The sequence below is a fragment of the Lutra lutra genome, chromosome 8 (assembly GCF_902655055.1).
Source record: "Lutra lutra chromosome 8, mLutLut1.2, whole genome shotgun sequence".
Classification (NCBI taxonomy): domain Eukaryota; kingdom Metazoa; phylum Chordata; class Mammalia; order Carnivora; family Mustelidae; genus Lutra; species Lutra lutra.
Window position 1 is genome coordinate 100,801,081 of NC_062285.1, and position 22,236 is coordinate 100,823,316.

The following is a 22,236-nucleotide window of genomic DNA, read 5'->3' on the forward strand; positions in this document are numbered from 1 at the left end:
TCTTTTGATGGCTGTATAGTATTCCATTGTGTATATATACCACATCTTCTTTATCCATTCGTCTGTAGATGGACATCTAGGTTCTTTCCATAGTTTGGCTATTGTAGACATTGCTGCTATAAACATTCGGGTGCACGTGCCCCTTCAGATCACTACGTTTGTATCTTTAGGGTAAATACCCAGCAGTGCAATTGCAGGGTCATAGGGTAGTTCTATTTTCAACATTTTGAGGAACCTCCATGCTGTTTTCCAGAGTGGTTGCACCAGGTTGCATTCCCACCAACAGTGTAGGAGGGTTCCCCTTTCTCCGCATCCTCGCCAGCATCTGTCATTTCCTGACTTGTTAATTTTAGCCATTCTGACTGGTGTGAGGTGATATCTCATGGTGGTTTTGATTTGTATTTCCCTGATGCTGAGTGATATGGAGCACTTTTTCATGTGTCTGTTGGCCATCTGGATGTCTTCTTTGCAGAAATGTCTGTTCATGTCCTCTGCCCATTTCTTGATTGGATTATTTGTTCTTTGGGTGTTGAGTTTGCTAAGTTCTTTATAGATTTTGGACACTAGCCCTTTATCTGATATGTCATTTGCAAATATCTTCTCCCATTCTGTCAGTTGTCTTTTGGTTTTGTTAACTGTTTCCTTTGCTGTGCAAAAGCTTTTGATCTTGATAAAATCCCAATAGTTCATTTTTGCCCTTGCTTCCCTTGCCTTTGGTGATGTTCCTAGGAAGATGTTGCTGCGGCTGAGGTCGAAGAGGTTGCTGCCTCTGTTCTCCTCGAGTATTTTGATGGATTCCTTTCTCACATTGAGATCCTTCATCCATTTTGAGTCTATTTTAGTGTGTGGTGTAAGGAAATGATCCAATTTCATTTTTCTGCATGTGGCTGTCCAATTTTCCCAACACCATTTATTGAAGAGGCTGTGTTTTTTCCATTGGACATTCTTTCCTGCTTTGTCGAAGATGAGTTGACCATAGAGTTGAGGGTCCATTTCTGGGCTCTCTATTCTGTTCCATTGATCTATGTGTCTGTTTTTGTGCCAGTACCATGCTGTCTTGATGATGACAGCTTTGTAATAGAGCTTGAAGTCCGGAATTGTGATGCCACCAACTTTGGCTTTCTTTTTCAATATGGCTTTGGCTATTCGAGGTCTTTTCTGGTTCCATATAAATTTTAGGATTATTTGTTCCATTTCTTTGAAAAAAATGGATGGTACTTTGATAGGAATTGCATTAAATGTGTAGATTGCTTTAGGTAGCATAGACATTTTCACAATATTTATTCTTCCAATCCAGGAGCATGGAACATTTTTCCATTTCTTTGTGTCTTCCTCAATTTCTTTCATGAGTACTTTATAGTTTTCTGAGTATAGATTCTTAGTCTCTTTGGTTAGGTTTATTCCTAGGTATCTTATAGTTTTGGGTGCAATTGTAAATGGGATTGTCTCCTTAATTTCTCTTTCTTCTGTCTTGTTGTTGGTGTAGAGAAATGCAACTGATTTCTGTGCATTGATTTTATATCCTGACACTTTACTGAATTCCTGTACAAGTTCTAGCAGTTTTGGAGTGGAGTCTTTTGGGTTTTCCACATAGAGTATCATATCATCTGCAAAGAGTGATAGTTTGACTTCTTCTTTGCCGATTTGGATGCCTTTAATTTCCTTTTGTTGTCTGATTGCTGAGGCTAGGACTTCTAGTACTCTGTTGAATAGCATTGGTGATAACGGACATCCCTGCCGTGTTCCTGACCTTAGCGGAAAAGCTTTCAGTTTTTCTCCATTGAGAATGATATTTGCGGTGGGTTTTTCATAATATTGAGGTATGTGCCGTCTATCCCTACACTTTGAAGAGTTTTGATCAGGAAGGGATGCTGTACTTTGTCAAATGCTTTTTCAGCATCTATGGAGAGTACCATATGGTTCTTGTTCTTTCTTTTATTAATGTGTTGTATCACATTGATTGATTTGCGGATGTTGAACCAGCCTTGCAGCCCTGGAATAAATCCCACTTGGTCGTGGTGAATAATCCTTTTAATGTACTGTTGAATCCTATTGGCTAGTATTTTGGCGAGAATTTTTGCATCTGTGTTCATCAAGGATATTGGTCTGTAGTTCTCTTTTTTGTTGGGATCCTTGTCTGGTTTTGGTATCAAGGTGATGCTGGCCTCATAAAATGAGTTTGGAAGTTTTCCTTCTATTTCTATTTTTTGGAACAGTTTCAGGAGAATAGGAATTAGTTCTTCTTTAAATGTTTGGTAGAATTCCCCCGGGAAGCCATCTGGCCCTGGGCTTTTGTTTGTTTGGAGATTTTTGATGACTGTTTCAATCTCCTTACTGGTTATAGGTCTGTTCAGGCTTTCTATTTCTTCCTGGTTCAGTTGTGGTAGTTTATATGTCTCTAGGAATGCATCCATTTCTTCCAGACTGTCAAATTTGTTGGCGTAGAGTTGCTCATAGTATGTTCTTATAATTGTCTGTATTTCTTTGGTGTTCGTTGTGATCTCTCCTCTTTCATTCATGATTTTATTTATTTGGGTCCTTTCTCTTTTCTTTTTGATAAGTCTGGCCAGGGGTTGATCAATCTTATTAATTCTTTCAAAGAACCAGCTCCTAGTTTCATTGATTTGTTCTATTGTTTTTTTGGTTTCTATTTCATTGATTTCTGCTCTGATCTTTATGATTTCTCTTCTCCTGCTGGGTTTAGGGTTTCTTTCTTGTTCTTTCTCCAGCTCCTTTAGGTGTAGGGTTAGGTTGTGTACCTGAGACCTTTCTTGTTTCTTGAGAAAGGCTTGTACCGCTATATATTTTCCTCTCAGGACTGCCTTTGTTGTGTCCCACAGATTCTGAACCGTTGTGTTTTCATTATCATTTGTTTCCATGAATTTTTTCAATTCTTCTTTAATTTCCTGGTTGACCCATTCATTCTTTAGAAGGATGCTGTTTAGTCTCCATTTGGAGTTCTTTCCAAATTTGGGTTCTTTCCAAATTTCCTCTTGTGATTGAGTTCTAGCTTTAGAGCATCGTGGTCTGAAAATATGCAGGGAATGATCCCAATCTTTTGATACCGGTTGAGACCTGCTTTAGGACCAAGAATGTGATCTATTCTGGAGAATGTTCCATGTGCACTAGAGAAGAATGTGTATTCTGTTGCTTTGGGATGAAATGTTCTGAATATATCTGTGATGTCCATCTGGTCCAGTGTGTCATTTAAGGCCTTGATTTCCTTGTTGATCTTTTGCTTGGATGATCTGTCCATTTCAGTGAGGGGAGTGTTAAAGTCCCCTACTATAATTGTATTCTTGTCGATGTGTTTCTTTGATTTTGTTATTAATTGGTTTATATAGTTGGCTGCTCCCACGTTAGGGGCATAGATATTAAAATTGTTAGATCTTCTTGTTGGACAGTTCCTTTGAGTATGATATAGTGTCCTTCCTCATCTCTTATTATAGTCTTTGGCTTAAAATCTAATTGATCTGCTATAAGGATTGCCACTCCTGCTTTCTTCTGATGTCCATTAGCATGGTAAATTCTTTTCCACCCCCTCACTTTAAACCTGGAGGTGTCTTCGGGTTTAAGATGAGTTTCCTGTAGGCAACATATAGATGGGTTTTGTTTTTTTATCCATTCTGATACCCTGTGTCTTTTGATTGGGGCATTTAGCCCATTAACATTCAGGGTAAGTATTGAGAGATATGAATTTATTGCCATTGTATTGCCTGTAAGGCGACTGTTATTGTATATTGTCTCTGTTTCTTTCTGATCTACTACTTTTAGGGTCTCTCTTTGCTTAGAGGACCCCTTTCAATATTTCCTGTAGAGCTGGTTTGGTATTTGCAAATTCTTTCAGTTTTTGTTTGTCCTGGAAGCTTTTAATCTCTCCTTCTATTTTCAATGATAGCCTAGCTGGATATAGTATTCTTGGCTGCATGTTTTTCTCGTTTAGTACTCTGAATATATCATGCCAGCTCTTTCTGGCCTGCCAGGTCTCTGTGGATAAGTCTGCTGCCAATCGAATATTTTTACCATTGTACGTTACAGACTTCTTTTCCCGGGCTGCTTTCAGGATTTTCTCTTTGTCACTAAGACTTGTAAATTTTACTATTAGGTGATGGGGTGGGGACCTATTCTTATTGATTTTGAGGGGGGTTCTCTGAACCTCCTGGATTTTGATGCTTGTTCCCTTTGCCATATTGGGGAAATTCTCTCCAATAATTCTCTCCAATATACTTTCTGCTCCTCTCTCTATTTCCTCTTCTTCTGGAATCCCAATTATTCTAATGTTGTTTTGTCTTATGGTGTCACTTATCCCTCGAATTCTCCCCTAGTGGTCCAGTAGCTGTTTGTCCCTCTTTTGCTCAGCTTCTTTATTCTCTGTCATTTGGTCTTCTTTTTTGCTAATTCTTTCTTCTGCCTCATTTATCCTAGCAGTGAGAGCCTCCATTTTTGATTGCACCTCATTAATAGCTTTTTTGATTTCAACTTGGTTAGATTTTAGTTCTTTTATTTCTCCAGAAAGGGCTTTTATATCTCCCAAGAGGGTTGCTTTAATGTCTTCCATGCCTTTTTCAAGCCCGGCTAGAACCTTGAGAATCGTCATTCTGAACTCTATCTCTGACATATTACCAATGTCTGTATTGATTAGGTCCCTAGCCTTTGGTACTGCCTCTTGTTCTTTTTTTTGTTGTGAATTTTTCCGCCTTGTCATTTTGTCCAGATAAGAGTTTATGAAGGAGCAAGTAAAATACTAAAAGGGTGGCAACAACCCCAGGAAAATATGCTTTAGCCAAATCAGAAGAGATCCCACATTGTGAGGGGATAAAAAGGGGTTCAAAAAGAAAAAAAAAAAAGAAACTATTTAAAAAAAGAAAGCCGATAAAGAAAAAAAATAAAAAGAGGAAAAATATATATATATATTAGATAAACTATTTAAAAAAAACGTTAAAAAAGAAAACGTTAAAAGTTAAAAAAAATTAGCAGAAGAAGAGAAAAAGAAAAAAAAATTGAAAAAGAAAAAAAAATTAAATTAACTGCAAGGCTAAAAAATCATGGGGAGAAAGCCATGAGTTCCGTGCTTTGCTTTCTTCTCCTCTGGAATTCCGCCGCTCTCCTTGGTATTGAAACTGTACTCCTTGGTAGGTGAACTTGGTACTGGCTGGGTTTCCCGTTGATCTTCTGGGGGAGGGGCCTGTTGTAGTGATTCTCAAGTGTCTTTGCCCCAGGCGGAGTTGCACCGCCCTTACCCGGGGCCACGCTGAGTAATCCGCTCGGGTTTGCTTTCGGGAGCTTTTGTTCCCTGAGCGCTTTCCAGGAGCTTTTGTTCCCTGAGCGCTTTCCGTAGAGTTCCGGAGGATGGGAATGAAGATGGTGGCCTCCCGGTCTCCGGCCCGGAGGAGCCGAGAGCCCGGGGCCCCACTCCTCAGTGCGCCCTCAGAGAACAGCGCCCAATGACTCCCGTCACCCTGGCCTCTGGCCGCGCTCTGAGCTGACCGAGCCTGTGACCAGTTCAAGGCAACCCCGAGCTGAGAGTCACTCCTCGGCTCTGTCTCTGTAGCCAGCTTCCCCGTTCTAATACCGGTAAGCTCTGCGACACTCAGACACCCCCGATCCTTCTGTGACCCTGTGGGACCTGAGGCCGCGCTGACCCCACCTGGGCTTCACCCCAGTTAAGCCTCTGGAGCGATGTCCCTCAGCAGAACAGACTTTTAAAAGTCCTGATTTTGCTCCGTTGCTCCGCCGCTCGCCGGGAGCCGGCCCCTCCCCCCACGGTCTATCTTCCCGTGGCTTTGGATTCACTTTTCCACCAGTCCTACCTTTCAGATAGTGGTTGATTTTCTGTTTCTAGAATTGCTGTTCTTCTCTTCAATCTTCCGTTGGATTTGTAGGTGTTTGCAATCTTTAGATAAGCTATTTAGCTGATCTCCCACTACCCGAATTAGTCTCAGCCTGCTACTTCTCCGCCATCTTGACTCCTCTCTCCCTCACTTTCTTTTTTATAGTGAAAACACAGACATATGTAATAAGAAGCATTAAAGAGATTGCAATTTACTGCTAAATCAACTGTTTGCAGGACGTGAGTGATAGTGACTGCAGGGAGCAGATGCCTGGTTTTTATTTCCCTCTTTACTGCTGACTTACTGTACAACTTTTATCCATGGAATTAACTTTTTTATTCTTGATTCACCTAATTTAACTATAATGGCCATTATGAAAATCACCAAAACATGTATTTATTTTCTTCTCACTTACCTTTTTGTGTTACCAACATATGTAAAGAAATTCTTTAGGGAACTTTATATTATTAGATGTTATATCATCTCTCCAATATTTTTTTTTCTCATTTTTTCCCTCTGTCTTTGGTAGCATTCAGTCAAATGCTTTCTAAAGCTAGGGAGGAGGAAGATGAGAAAGAAGGCCCTATTTGATTTCCTCAGTCTATTAAAGCTACAAGTCATAGTGTACTGGTGGATTATATAATTATTTTAATGGATTACAATAAAATATGACTATATGACCTTTTTTTTTTAATGTGTGTGTATGTTTCCTGAGGCACAATGTAAAATATATGTATTATGGATTAAGGTTTCAAAAAGTTTGAAAATCTGCTCTTTGGACTCTACATTTTGATACTAGATATTTATTATATAGTATATATTGATATATATAACTTTCCATTCCTTTCTCTACACATTTACATTTATTTCCTAGATTATAATGATTTTTGAGTGATAATTTTAAAATTTCTTTCTGTATAATATTCAAGAACATACTACCGTAGTCTTACCATGAGAAAAACATCAGACAATTCCAAACTAAAGGACATTCTACAAAATACCTGACCAGTAATCTAAAACTTTCAATGTGATCAAAAACAAAGAACATCTAAGAAACTGTGACAAGCCAAGTGGAGCCTAAGTAGACATGATGACTCAATGTAATGTAGTATTTCGGATGGGATCCTGGAAAAGAAAAAGATTAGGTCAACGCAATAGGAATAAAGTATGCATAAAGTATAGACTCCATTTAATAGTAATATATCCTCATCAGTTTATTAATTATGACAAATATATGAATATATAAAAGTAATAATAAGAGAAACAGTACAGAATATATAGCAACTTACTAGCTCTGCAACTTTTCTGTAAATCTAAATCTATTCTAAAATAAAAATGTTCAAGTACAGGTATTAATAATTTTAAATACAGTGTAAGCTACCTAATTCTCTATTTCACTACTGACAGAAATCATCATTTAGATCAAAGTACCTTGAGACATTTTAAAGTAAGTCCATTTTAATGAAAATGAAAAATTATATATTCTCCTATTAGGAACTGATGAAATTCCTTATTATAAGGACACTCATCCCTGGTTAGAATTATAAAATCAAAATTAGTCATTATGGAATAAATCTTGTTAATTTAAATTTCAAGGAAGCCAAGAAGTTTTCTTTTTTTTTTTTTATATTTTATTTATTTATTTGACAGACAGAGATCACAAGTAGGCAGAGAGGCAGGCAGAGAGAGAGGAGGAAGCAGGCGCCCCACTGAGCAGAGAGCCCGATGCGGGGCTCGATCCCAGGACCCTGGGATCATGACCTGAGCCGAAGGCAGAGGCTTTAACCCCCTAAGCCACCCAGGCACCCCGCCAGTAAGTTTTCTGACATGAAAGAGATAAAATAGACAAAGTATTCTTTTTCTACTTTTTCTACTTTAGCAAACAAAGGTACTCAGAAAAAACACATGAAAAGGCTTTCAGGTAGAATTGCAAAAATAAGCTTTTATCTTTGACTTTGACTCTGTTCTTCAAAGCCATCAACTCATTTCCTTCTTTAATAACTAGGACATTGTATTTATTTGCCAATTTTCAAGGTTCTAAGATCCTTCCTTTACCTCCAACACCATCTTCCTACCTGCCCAATCTCTGTTGTCTATCTGAATATCATTCTCATCCCTCACAGCCTGGTGAGCCTCTTTTTCTCAAACTCATTTTCTCATGTTTTTCATGTAATATTGCAGTAACATTAAAATGTTAGACATCTTTAACATATAGGATGAGTACTACATTCATGGACACTATTAGTTCTCTATGGTATTGTGGTTTCCTGTTTCTCAAGTGATGATACATTTACAAGATTCACAATTCTTTCACTTTAACTTTGATTACCATTAGCTACAATTATTGCTGAAGGTTGTGAAATAGAGAAAAAAGATATCCGCTAGGAAAATAATACTTGGTGTATAAAAATTGGTAACAAGCTTATTTTTAAACAAAATTCTAAAGAAATAAACTATTATCCTTAAATATTTAAAATCGCAATAAGGAACACTTTTATTTCACACATTTCTCATGCATTTCCCAAATAGCCAGTTTTCTCTAAGTGATAAGAACTAATTGGTATAAAAATTATAGTCAACCACTTTGTAAACAAGATCTTGTCTCTTTGGAAAAATTGGAAAGAACGTTTCCATTGGAAAAAAAAAATTTTTTTTTTCCGTAGTCATTTGTATTTACTTACATTAATGGTGATTAGGTGACTTTTCTAATGGAGGGCAGATTTAATGCATGGATACTTCACTAATCTTCTAATAAGGGTAGAGGGTCTCACAAATGAACAGAGGGATAAGAGATGTATTTCTCATGTAGAAGCTGATCAGGTAGACCAACTTTCTTTCAGAGTGCAAGAGAGATGTTCTATTATTAAGCCTGCCATATGCTTTATCTCCTATCGATAACTAATTATGGCTGTGAGCCAAAAAGATCTTGGAAAAGCATTTCCACTTAATTTATTGGCAAAATCCTTGAGTTCAGTGGAGGGGGAGGGGGAGTGGAGGTATTACCCTCCACTGAACTCAAAGAGAAAGAAGGAAAGAGATATTGTGGATATGGTATATCACAGTGGTAAGTTTATATTATTAGGGTTGGTTTTTTTTTTAGGGAAAAGTAGTAGTCCCCTGGAGATGAAAATCTTTGATCACTTACATGAATCTGAGGCCTCTACATCTGTGGTAAATTGTCATTAGTCACCTTGGAATTACTATGACTACCTTCTAAGCTAAGACATGCTTTCAATGGAATCCCCTTAGCTGTATTAGCACAAGTCAGTGTTTCTCATTAAGAGGAAGTTGAGTGAAATTAGGAAAGTAGAAGTGAAGTGACTGTCACTAACATAGTCAGGTCAGACATAATGGGTACAGGTGCAGACCTAAAGTAGCACCTTTCTGACTCGCAGTTCTGGGGAAAACAAGAAATCTTGTCAAAAGTCCCTGTGGTCCTTGGTTTCTTTCCCATCCTCTTTAGCCTATGCTTCAGCCAACATCATTAATAAATTTTTCCAGTGCTCTTGCTCTAGGTTTATCTATTTTTACTCCCCCAGTTTCTGTCAGAAATATATAAGCTTAAATCCTCATATTAAAACTCCTCTCCTTGTAGTACTATTTTCATAGCCAAATTCAGATTAAAATAGTCCCTGAAATTAGCAAAGAAGAAAACAATATTAGTGAAAAGTAATGACTCTCTATTCTATACAGCAGAGAAGTCTAAATCTTGGGAAGTTGAAATCTCAGAAACATTACAAATTAGAAAGAAAATAAGCTTCTATTATTGACTGCATTAGATCACCTTTTTCTGATGTGTTGAAATTCTCAATATTTTGATTATATTAGTTTGGTCCATCTGAAAATACTGTTTTCATAAATCAAAATGGATGAATGTTGACAATTTCATGTAGTTCAATCTAATAATTTGTATCAATCAGGGAGAAATCTTATTTTTTTAAAGTAGAGATAGATTAACAGTTCCTTCTAGATGGCACTCAAGTGGGAAATAAGCACTGGAGAATAGTGCACAAAAACTCTGAGGAGTGTACTTGAGTGGAACATTACTGACCTCAGAATGTAAAAGGGAAATAAGAACCAGAGGAAAAGTTTGAAAACTAAAGGCTTTTCCAATTTAGAAGTGTTTTCTTGCTGTCAAGCCTGAATGATTTCCTAGAATGAAAGAGCATCTTATGATTTTGGAAGAAATTGCATTTAATGTTTTTTTTTTTTCCTTTTTTTTTAGCTTAGTAAAACTGTGCTGAGTGAGACTTCACCTTTCCATTCTCTAAGGGAATAACATTATGATGGGTTCTGAATTTAATTAATCTGTTTCTAGCCCATGCACATATTTAGGGGAGGATGAAAGATTTGGCTGGCAAAGATTTGATATGCTGTAGTATAGTTTTTATCACTTATTTAAGAAGATATTAAAGGACACTTATGTTAGTGTACTTGGAGATTGTTATATTAAAATATAAGAACTGAATTTAGCTTTACGTTCACTTTTTCTTTCTTCTAATTATACCCAAGAATAAAAGATGTTTAAAGGGACAATTTCAGCAGAGTTGCTTCAGGTACAATCAATGTGAGAAGTTTGGCATGTGTTTATTTCTTAAAAGTAGTGAGATTAATGTACTCTGAGAATAATGTAATGAAGTATGCTAAGAAGATTGCCTATAAGTCAAGAGAAAAATAAAAGAAATAAAATGCAGTTAAGAGAATGTAAACCTTCTCCTGTAATTTGTAAGCCATTTATAATATCATTGCAATGATTCATACTAATACAAATTGAATGTATTATTTGGTGGATTTCTATTAGATAACAATGCTAAAAATAGGACAGAAGCAAATACAAATTTCTTATCACATTATCAAATATACTTTCTAAATTTTTAATTCCTTTATTTGTAAGATTGTTTCAATTACATCATTTTTATGATCTATATACATGCTAAGAACTACTTTTGGTCAAACATGAACTTGTACAATTGATTTTTTCTCAGTTGCTTGAATTCCACAGGTTTAATCATCTAAGTAGCTCCTTTGGGATATTCAGTTTGGGAGGAAACCATGATTTCCAGATAAAATGATTACACAATGATGATTAAATGTAAATTCAATTACATATGTAAATATAATATTAATCCTATTTTAATTAAATATCATCTTTTTCTTCTTAATTTCCTTCTTAATTATACTTTATGATGAATGTCTGAAGAGTGTTTCCAAATACCTATTTTGTATTAGGTTGAATTATTTCACTTTAAGTAATGGAAACCACAACTTAAATGGTATTTAGAAATGAGAAAATATATGAACTTACATAATAGGCAGTCTAGATTTAGGCCAGTCTTCTGAGATATTTCATGTGGTTTTTACCAGATTTTATAAAGACCCCAAGGTTATTTCTTTGTCTCTGCTCTACTACCACAAACTAGATTCATCTTGAGGATGGTTCTTATGAACATAAAATGTCTGCTAACAAAAACTGGTAAACAAGTATCTTTTTTCATATCCCACAGCAAAGGCTGAATTCAGTTCCTTAAAAGTCCAAAGTGAACATTCATTTGCATTTCATTGCCTAATGTTGTTAAACTTGGCCATCTCTAAACTAAACACTGGCAAGGTTGAAGAAATTATCATGGTTGACTCAGAACAATTATTTCACAGAGAATAGATGACTATTAATCATAATGGCTATTGTACACTCTAAAAATTGATTATAATATTTAGTAAGAGGATCAGTTTTAGTAAAGTACTTTCATCATTTTGTCTCTTGAGATTGTCAAAGGAATATGCAGCCATTAACATTGAAAAAAATTAGGGGCACCTGGCTGACCCAGTTGGTAGAGCACATGACTCTTGATTTCGAGACTATAAGTTTGAGCCCACATTGGATGCAGGGATTACTTAAAAATGAGATCTTTAAAAAAAAATTTTTTTTAAAGTTATAGTCTACAACTTGAGCTAGATTCCAATTACATTTGGTTTTGCTCTTAGGTATTCTTATTTAGCATCTATCTCCATTTCTCACCAGTACCTATGCAAGTCTTTAATAATATCAAACTCTTCAACCTTTATTACTTCAGGTCATCTTTTCCTTAAAATTATTTTACTTACTATAAAACAATAACAGATATAGCCAAAATAATCAAATTTCTTTCATCTTGCTAATTATTGACATCATTATTCATCAGTCCACCACTTACAAATACACTTGAATTAATTTAATCATTGCTTACTTATGTGTTGTCTCAAGGATAGGACTTATTTACTTTAAGAGGATTAACGAATTCCTTTTTATTTCCTTTCTCTCCTATTTTCTCTATCAGTTTTATTATTTTACTTCTGTATTTTTAATTTCACCATTTAAATGGCTCCTTAATTTAGCATATAGAATAATAGCTAACATTTATATAGTGCTTACCAGGTAATGACACTACTCTATGTTCATCTAGACACATTAGCTCAGTTAATACTTAGAATAAAAGAAAACAAACCAAATACCTAGAGAGGTATTTGGAATTAAATCTATGAATTCAGGGTCAAGCAAGAGCATGTTTTTATAATCACTACACTGTCCTGCCTCTTCTAAAATAAAACATTTAAATAAGTCACAAGTTACAATAAATGTGAAATCACAAAGCAAGATCACTACATGATGATTTTACAAAGGAAAGATGAGATTATATTCCACAATTTTTACAGGTTTATTAAGGCATAACATTAACCAAGTGTAGGTTTTTAATTGAATGAATTTTAGTAAATTTACAGTTGTGGAATCATCACCATAATTCAGTTTTAGATAATTCTAAAATTCTCATAATTCTAAAAATTTCTCTCATATTTCCACATTTTAAATCTTCTTTATCGCTTGAAGAATATAAAAATAAGAGGAGAATGAGGTTATTCATTTCAAAAGAGCTATTATTATACTACAGTGTTTATCAGAATGTGGTTTGATGGCCCTCAGGTTTTTCCCAAACTCCTCCAGAGGACCGATAACGTCAAAACTATGTGGGGCACCTGGGTGGCTCAGTTGGCTAAGCATCAACCTTCGGTTCAGGTCATGGTCCTGGAGACCTCCTCTCTCTCATTGTTATTCTCTCAAATAAATAAATAAAATCCTAAAAAAAAAAAAAAATACAGATACCTAAGTGTTCATAGGGTAGAGATTCAGGGTAGAGTATATAATGAAGAAATACTTGATATTGCAAATGATAAAGACCTTTTTTAATGTAAACCTAATTAGAGATTTTGGGTAGTTAAAAAAAAATTAGAAGCAGAGTTTAAAGTAAATAAATAATTTAGAGAAAACTTGAGACTGAAATGAGTATTTTCTTTCTGAATTAATTCTGCTTTATGTGTCTAGCTTTTCTTTTTCAAATAGAATGTATATATTTATATTTAGCACAAGAATCATAATCTTTACCTAATTAAATTGAAAAGACTTTTCTTTTCATGCACTTTGAAATCTTACCAAAGAAATTGAGTCAGCTTTTGTTTATGTCAAATGATTTTAGAATCAAAATGTTTCTGGATTAACAACACAATTAGATTCACTACTATAGTCAGGTTGAGGCAGTTGTTATAATGACACAGAATTTAGCTTTTTGTCCACTGGGTTTAGTTTATTAATTAGGCAGTACAAATGTTCATCAGATAGTTGCACTCACTGATTATGTATATGAGTTTGTGGTCTTTTTACTTTATTATGAAATAGAAAAATGTCAGATATGCAAAACAACATAAATATACAGATATAGAATAATCCTAAAATGACCACCTATGTAACAAGCATCTGGGTTAATATAGGGAACATTTCTATCAACTCCATCTGTCTCTGGACAATTACATTTCCTCTTTCTGCACTTGAGGTTAATATTATCTCAACTTTAATGGTAATCACTTCCATGATTTTCTTTCTAGTTTTACCTCCTATGTGTGCATCACAGCAGAACAGTCTGTCCTGTTTATGTAGCTTCTAGCAATAAAATCATCCTGAACATATTATTTAGTGTGCTTATTTTGCTCAATATTGGGTTTGTTTTGTTCTTTTAAGAATCACCAGTGGTGTTGGATTTAGCTTAGTTTCTTTAGCTTCTTTGATAGGGAGTGTTACATTTTTAAAATACAACACAATTAATTTAGAAATGACTAGTCATTTCTAGTTTAGGACAATTATGAGCAAAGCTGCTACAAGCATCTCTATGCATGGGCCCTGGTGTGCCTCTTGCAGTTCTTCCAAGAGTAGAATTGTTTGTTCATTGGATGTGTGTATTTTAACTACAACAGATAATTCCAGCTTTACAAAATGGCATCAGAATTTACACACAAACCAGTAGTGTATGGAAACTGCCATTGTTCCATAAATTTTCCAACACATGGAGTAGCTAGATTTTCTGTATGGTTATTAAAGATGTTTCCCACCTTTCTGTATGATGCTGTTATTGTCATTTGTATTTTTTTTTCTTGTTTTGAAGTTCTTATTCAAGAGTTTTACCAATTTTTTCAATTAGTTTTTGGGTATTTTTTTCTTTATTGATAAGTAGAATTTTATATATTCTGGATATGAATTGCTCACCAATCACTTTGGATGAAAAGAAGCTCCCTATTTATTTATCAGTTTATCAGTTTCTTTCTGCATCATAAGTGCTCTGCATTTCTTTTCTTTTCTTTTTTTTTTAAGATTTTATTTATTTGAGTGAGAGAGAGTGCATTAGCTATGGGAGGAGCAGAGGGATAAGCAGATTCCCACTGAGCAGGAAGCCCTACGCAGGGGTTGATACCAGGACCTTGAGATCATGACCTGAGCTGAAATCAAGAGTTGGCTGCTTAACTGACTGAGCCACCCAGGCGCCCTAGTACTTTACGTTTCTTAAGAAAGCTTTCCATATCTCGGGCTCTGAGGAACAAACTGAAGGTTTTGGAGGGGAGGGTGTTGGGGGGTTGGGTGAGCCTGGTGGTGGGTATTATGGAGGCCATGTATTACATGGAGCACTGGGTATGGTGCATAAACAATGAATTTTGGAACACTGAAAAAAAAATTAAATAAAATTAGATTAAAAATCAAAAGAAAGGGATGCCTGGGTGGCTCAGTTGGTTAAGCCGCTGCCTTCGGCTCAGGTCATGATCCCAGAGTCCTGGGATCGAGTCCCACATCGGGCTCCTTGTTCTGTGGGGAGCCTGCTTCTCCCTCTGCCTCTGCCTACCGCTCTGTCTGCCTGTGCTCGCTCTCTCTCTCTCTCTCTGACAAATAAATAAATAAAATCTTAAAAAAAAAAAAAAAAGAAAGCTTTTCATATCCACACTCTTGGTGAAGATGTTATATATTATCATTTTCCTCTTCTCAATAGCTTTAACATTTTTAATAAGAAGGTTTATTTGATGAAATACAGCATACTTGTAATAAAATGGACAAATCTTTAGTATATAGCTTTATTAAATCTTCCAAACAAGTTTATCTATTTAATCACCCAGATCTAAACTTAGAACATTAAGACACACTAGAAACTTCTCGTATCTTCCCTCTCAACATCCCCAAAACATAATTATTATTCTTTTTTTTTTTTTAAAGATTTTATTTATTTATTTGACAGAGAGAGATCACAAGTAGACAGAGAGGCAGGCAGAGAGAGAGAGAGAGAGGGAAGCAGGCTCCCTGGGGAGCAGAGAGCCCGATGCGGGACTCAATCCCAGGACCCTGAGATCATGACCTGAGCCGAAGGCAGCAGCTTAACCCACTGAGCCACCCAGGCGCCCCCATAATTATTATTCTGACTTCTAACACATTTTTTTTCTTTTTCCTGATTTTAAAATTTGTGTAAATGGAATCTTGCAGTGTATAACCCTATCTGATCATCCTCTCTTATAGAACATTATATGTGAAAGATAATACCTATGCTATTGCAGCAATTTGTTCCTTTTCATCACTGCATAATTTTTTATTTTCCATTCATTGAAAACTATACAATGCTTATCTCGTCCTGTGATAGACATTTGGTTTGTTTCCAATTTAAGGCTAATATAAATAAGGTTGATACATATTTTATGTAGATACTTTACACATATTTTTATGTACATATACATTTATGTTTGTGGTATAAACTAGTAACAAAATCAGTAGGCCGTAGAGTATGCTTATGTTCAGTTTGAGAAGATACTAAACAGTTTTCCAAGTGTATTTATCTTATTTTTCATGCTAATGATTTACTGGGCTTCTTGACTCTCTGGACTGTTACTTCATTAGTTCTGGAAAATCCTCAACCATTATCTTCAAATATTGCTTTTGAACTATTCCTTCTCTCCACTTCCTCTGAAACTCTAGTGATATGGATTTTAGAATGTCTCACTGTATTTGCTGTTTTCTTATCCCCTATTCTCTAATTTGAGTCTTCTTATCTCTCAATGCTGTATTTTAAGTGCTTTTTCAGATCTATTTTCCAGTTGGCTGGTTCTCCAGGTATTTCTAACCTGCTCTTAGATAGAAAATCTGCTTTTGGAAACTACTTTGCAGTATCTTCTTTTTCCTCTTACTACTGGTTAATGTATAGATTTTTTTTTTTTTTCAAGAATTTCTATTTGGCTCTTATACAAATCTGTGACACATTTTATAGTTTCTTGTTTCCTGTTAAATCTTTAAATCTTTTACAGTCTCCAAGAGTATGGTAAAATGTGTGTGTTTGTGTTTACTTTGTAGATGATAAATCTAAAACTGAAGTCTTTGTAGATCTGTTTCTAATTCTGTTCTGGTTTTGCTATCTTAGTCTTTCCTTGTTTGCTCTTATTTTTGACCACTTGTTGCACATGGTATGTAAAAAAATCAGAAACTTTTATGTTTAGAGAAAGCATTTTGAGTTCTGGACCTCTTCTCTGTAGTCTTACATAGCATCTCTTAAATTTGGACTTAATTTATTCACTGTCTTGATAGTTCTTTGATATTTTAAGATGTTTTCTCTTCAGTGGCTTTTTATCAGATATTTTATTGATTCTTTAATATTGTCTTCAGGAAAAGATTTGAGAAAATTGTTCTATATTATTTTCTCATAGGAAATAAAAGTTTGTGATTGATAATTTTTATCAGATTCAAAAAAAAACAAAAACAAAAACCAACCCATAACTCAGATTGTTGAGATATCTTAACTTTCTTTTGTTGTTTTGTTTTTGTTTTTGTTTTTTTTGGGGGGGCTTTTATGTAAGAATGGCTTTTTTAAATATATATATATGCTACTCACAAATTACAACTATGAATTAAAACCTTTATGAAAGACAAAAGAAATAGTACTATTTGTCAAGAGTTTTACATCTATAAAAGTATAGTACATCAAATATTCTCAGTGCTAAATGCACTGTTGTATTGCAAAATAATAATGATTTCTTTCTACCAAAATATTAGTAAAATGTAGTTTATGAATTTGCTAAGGATATCCTCAGATTAGAAGGATTCTTCAGATTATAAATAAAATAAAAAATTCAATGAATAAATGACTGTTCCAGAAGTCTGGCTCATTTTCTTCATTTTTATTGTTTGTTCATTTGTTTTTTATTATCCTATACCTTGTCTCATTTCTCTTTTATTTAGTTTCATTTCCCATTTTCTTAATTATATATTTCTTTTCCCAAGCTATAAGAGACTCTTAAAAATAGAGAACAAAGGGACACCTGGGTGGCTCAGTTGGTTAAGCAGCTGCCTTCGGCTCAGGTCATGATCCCAGCGTCCTGGGATCGAATCCCACATTGGGCTCCTTGCTCAGCAGGGAGCCTGCTTCTCCCTCTGCCTCTGCCTGCCATTCTGTCTGCCTGTGCTCGCTCTCTCTCCCTCTCTCTCTCTGACAAATAAATAAAATCTTTAAAAAAAAAATAGAGAACAAACTGATGCTTGTTGGAGGGACATTGGTGGAGGATGGTCTAGAGGGCAATAGTCATTAAGGAGGGCACTTGTTATCATGAGCACTTGGTGTTGTATGGAAGTAATGAATCACTGAATTCTACTCCAGAAACCAATATTGCACTGTATGTTCACTACCTAAAATTTAGCTTAAAAAATATATATATATATACCTCTTTCCCTTTTCTTCATTCCTCTTCAATCCATATGCCCCTGTACAGACAGTCTCATTTCCACATGTCATCTCATTATTAGTATTTTTATATCTTCATTTTATTCTAGTAATTATTTACTTAAGCTCATGATATGTATTTATTAATACTTCCTCAGAGAGCTCCTTTCTAGTAGGTTTAATTTCATTGATGGTAAGAATTATGTCTTAAAAATTTATATATCTAATTAACAACATATACCTCATACATCCTAGTTCCTCAAAAAATATTTGTCTACTGCACTGATTGGTTTAACCCTTTTAATTCAATCCTTAAGTATTTAAGAGAATTCAAAATAATACCTAATTAGTATCTTATCACTTATTTAATATACACGGGGGAAGTATAATGTTTTAAATGTATGAAGTTAATATAGTATAAATCAACACATTCTTTAAAGTTGTTAACTCTTCAAAGTTTTGGACATAGATAATGCATTTCTCTCCTGCATTCTTACTGTGTGAATTATGTTTCATGATTGTTTTTATCTTTAAGCCATGCTAATTGCCCAACTGTTACAAAAGAAAAATGATATGTAGTTTATTTCAGAACCAATGCCTTAAGGTCATTGCAATGAATCATGAAACTAAAATTTGAAAATTCAAACAGGGTCTGTTCAAAGTGAACTATATTAACAACAAAACAATTTTCCAAATTTGGTTTTATCCTCTTTTCAATATGATGTTGAAAGACAAAATTAACTAAATTTACCTTTTTAGTCTATTGATTAAGTTTACATCGGGAAATGGTATGAACACATAGCATAGTATGTATACTTTTATATAGTGAAAATTGACTAAAATTTAATTTATGGACAGATATAATGAATTGATTTCTCTGATTTTTCATCTATGTCATGATAATAATGAGCTTAGTGTTATCCTTCTCATCATAACTATTATGAGAAAGTCAATATTTCTTTTGGTTCAAAGATAGATGATGTATGTGGCTGACACTGAAGGAAACAGACTTAGTTTCCATGGTTTAAATGGGTTTATTAATTCTAGAACCAGTTTACAAATAACAGTAACATTTTTCTATCTCATTGATTATAGAAATAAATCTAAAATACTAAGTCATAAGTAAACTTGAGTAAATTTGGTTTTCAACATAGGTCCTCATATTGTTTCTTTCCACATTTATTTTTATGCTATATGAATTTCAAGGAGAAATAAGTTTTGTTTACCAAAATACCTCCTGAAAGTGCATCTATATAATATATACAGAGATTGAAATATAACTGAAATACATATGTTCATTGTGAACATAAATATTTCCAAGCAATTTTTTTAATCTAAAGATTTAGCTCAAATGAAAACATAAAAAGTAGGGCCATTTGGTGGCTCAGTCAGTTAAGCGTCTGCTCAGGTCATTATCCCAGAGTCCCAGGATGGAGCCCCATGTCAAACTCCCTGCTGAGTCTCCCTCCCTACTCCCCAACTCCTACTCCCCAACTTGTGCTCACTATTTCTCTTTCTCTCTCAAATAAATAAGTAAAATCTTTTTAAAAATATATAAAAAGTAAATTTTTATGAACCTTCTGTTTAATTGTCAGGTTGGGTTGATAGTGATTCTTCCTTTCAGTTCAGACATATGTAACTAATTATCCATAGGGTTTGGCACCAAAAGGAGTTGAAGGGACATAAATCATGGATTTGGTGGTGGAAGAATTTGTACTGGATAGAAAGGAGCTATCTGCAAAAGGATGAAAATCAAAGACAAACTCCCTGGACCCCACGTATAGATCTAAGAGTCACTAACATTTAGTATGGCAACAAAATATTTTTTTACCTGCTTGCTTCACATTACTGTAAGACTTAAGCTATCTGCCAGCAGACTCTGTGCAGAAACAGACAGACCTGTGTCCATGATTGCACATGGTAAGTTTGAGGCTATATTTACACAAGCTATTCAGGGCCAGGACCCTAAGCATGTAAACTGTTGTAAGATTTGTCCTAAGATGGTGTAATCTGTAAGTACATAGCAGTAGTACCAAAAAACTGTCCCACAGAGTAGTCTTGAAAGTCTTGGAACTCTTAGGAGTCCAGATATATCCCCTCAAGGATGGTCTACAAAATGAAATTGTAAGATTCACAATGAAGCCCAAAGGAAGAAAACTGCTGGCAGATCCACACTGGGAGAATTGTAAGCCAGGAAGTGAAAAATTTTAAAGAAATTTAACTTGAGTATTTGGTATGTTCCAAATGTTCAAACAGATAAAATAAGAGATGTGTTGCAAAAAAAGGATAAAGATTTTGAAACAAGAAAGATTTGAAGAGAACCAAATGAAAAAAAAAAAAAGTGCAAAACAATCCAAATTATAATATGCCTCAATAAGTAAACTGACTTGATCAATTTTCAGAGGTAAATAGCACGATAGATGTAAAAGATCCAATATAGATCTATTTGGATTCACAGAATAGTGAAGAGAAGAGCAGAAAAATGGAATGAAAGAATGTGAAGGAGGCACTATTTAATGAAATGATAGCTGAGAATTTCCCAGAACTAAGAAAATATTAAATCTTTAGAATTAAAAATTAAATATTAGGGGCACCTGGGTGGCTCAGTCAGTTAAGCATCTGCTTTCAGTTCACATCAGGATCCCAGGATCCTGGGATCAAGCCCAGCATTGAGCTCCCTGCTCAATGGGAGTCTGCTTGTCCCTCTGCCCCTGTCCATGATCATGCTCTCTCTCACAAATTCTTTCTCTGTCTTTCTCAAATAAGTAGACAAAATCTTTTTTTTTTAATTAAAATTAAATACTAAGTATATTTTTTGTGAAACTGTGGAAACTCAAAATTTTTAAAGAAAAGTTAAAAGCTATCAGATAATATTATTATCCAGCCCCTCATCCGGCTCTCTGCTCAGCAGGGAGCCTGCTTCCCTTCCTCTCTCTGTCTCTGCCTGCCTCTCTGCCTACTTGTGACCTCTGTCAAATAAAAAAAATAATAATAATTAAAAAAAAATAATGTCAATCAAATATTCAATACCAAACTAAAGTCTAAGTATGCAGAAAAAATAAAGGCCTTGGCAAGGAAAAAAAGTACCTGGGGAAAGGAATTGGGATTCAAATTGTAATGATGAGCAAGAAGTAGGTAAATAATTGTAGCCAGAGTAGTATACATAATAATAACTTTTTTTTTGAATTTAGAAACTAACAGAACTAAAAGAGATTAATAAAAATGTAGAAGACAGTTTTAGAAAATTTAGGCAATAGTAAAGTCCCTGAAGTGTCCAGAAAGAGGCTAAAATATTAATTAACTTAAATATAAACAGATGTATATATGCATGTATAAAATACACATTACATATTTCATCATAGGCCTTTAATGAGAAAGCATAGAATAAATTAGCTCCTAATATAGAGAGAAAATAAATGAATTAAGCATACTTAACAAATTCGCTAAAAGGTAGAAAAAGAAAATGAACAAAAGTAAATATGTTGCAACCAAAACTCAGATAACATGGAAATTTAAAAGAAAGGTTTAGGGACGCCTGGGTGGCTCAGTTGGTTAAGCAGCTGCCTTCGGCTCAGGTATGATCCTAGCGTCCTGGGATCGAGTCCCACATCGGGCTCCTTGCTCGGCGGGGAGCCTGCTTCTCCCTCTGCCTCTGCCTGCCATTCTGTCTGCCTGTGCTTGCTCTCTCTCCCTCTCTCTCTGACAAATAAATAAAATCTAAAAAAAATAAATAAATAAATAAAAAATAAATAAAAGAAAGGTTTAAGTAATCTTGCAAACCGTATTTACTCACCAACTAAAACCTGTTAAGTCAAAAATTTTAATGAAATAAATTCCAGCTGTATTCTGTTAAAGCAGGATCCATAGAACACAACATAATAAATGTAGATTAGAAATCTAAAAGTAGAAACTATATAACCAGAAAAACTAGAGAGATCTCTGTCTGCATCTCTATCTTTCTTTCTCTCTTTCTCATTCCCTCTCTGAATACAGGTAGATCTCAAAAATATATTGTTTGGTAAAATAATAAATTGAGGAATGATACACTCTGTTATATTTACAAAAAATTGAACATAGAAATCTAATCTATCATTTTAAAAAAATTAACAAAATTAGATTGAAAGCATATACTAGGTTCATGGTATCTATTGCCTGTAGGGAGTCAGGAGCAAAATAGTACCTAAGATTACATTTAATGGAGACATTATTCAAATAGAATTAACCATATAGAATGTTTTATACTTTTAAGTAAAACAAGGCAAAAAAATCATAAGAACCAAATAAATAATGATAAAATTGTTGGTTCTGGTTGGTGAGTACAAAGATGTTTATTGTATTTTTCTGTGTGTATGTGTGTGTGTTTA

The 22,236-nt window shown here is 34.6% G+C and overlaps 2 long non-coding RNA genes across 2 annotated transcripts in view; both read left to right on the forward strand.

The window, feature by feature from the left end:
* Positions 1 to 6,473, forward strand: part of LOC125106810 (uncharacterized) — a 32,809-nt gene extending 26,336 nt beyond the window's left edge. Inside the window, exon 3 of the long non-coding RNA XR_007129433.1 lies at positions 6,361 to 6,473. This is a non-coding gene — a long non-coding RNA (uncharacterized LOC125106810). The remainder of the gene's footprint in view (positions 1 to 6,360) is intronic.
* Positions 1 to 22,236, forward strand: part of LOC125106809 (uncharacterized) — a 149,313-nt gene that overhangs the window by 77,830 nt on the left and 49,247 nt on the right. The gene's annotated exons all lie outside the window — the stretch shown is intronic.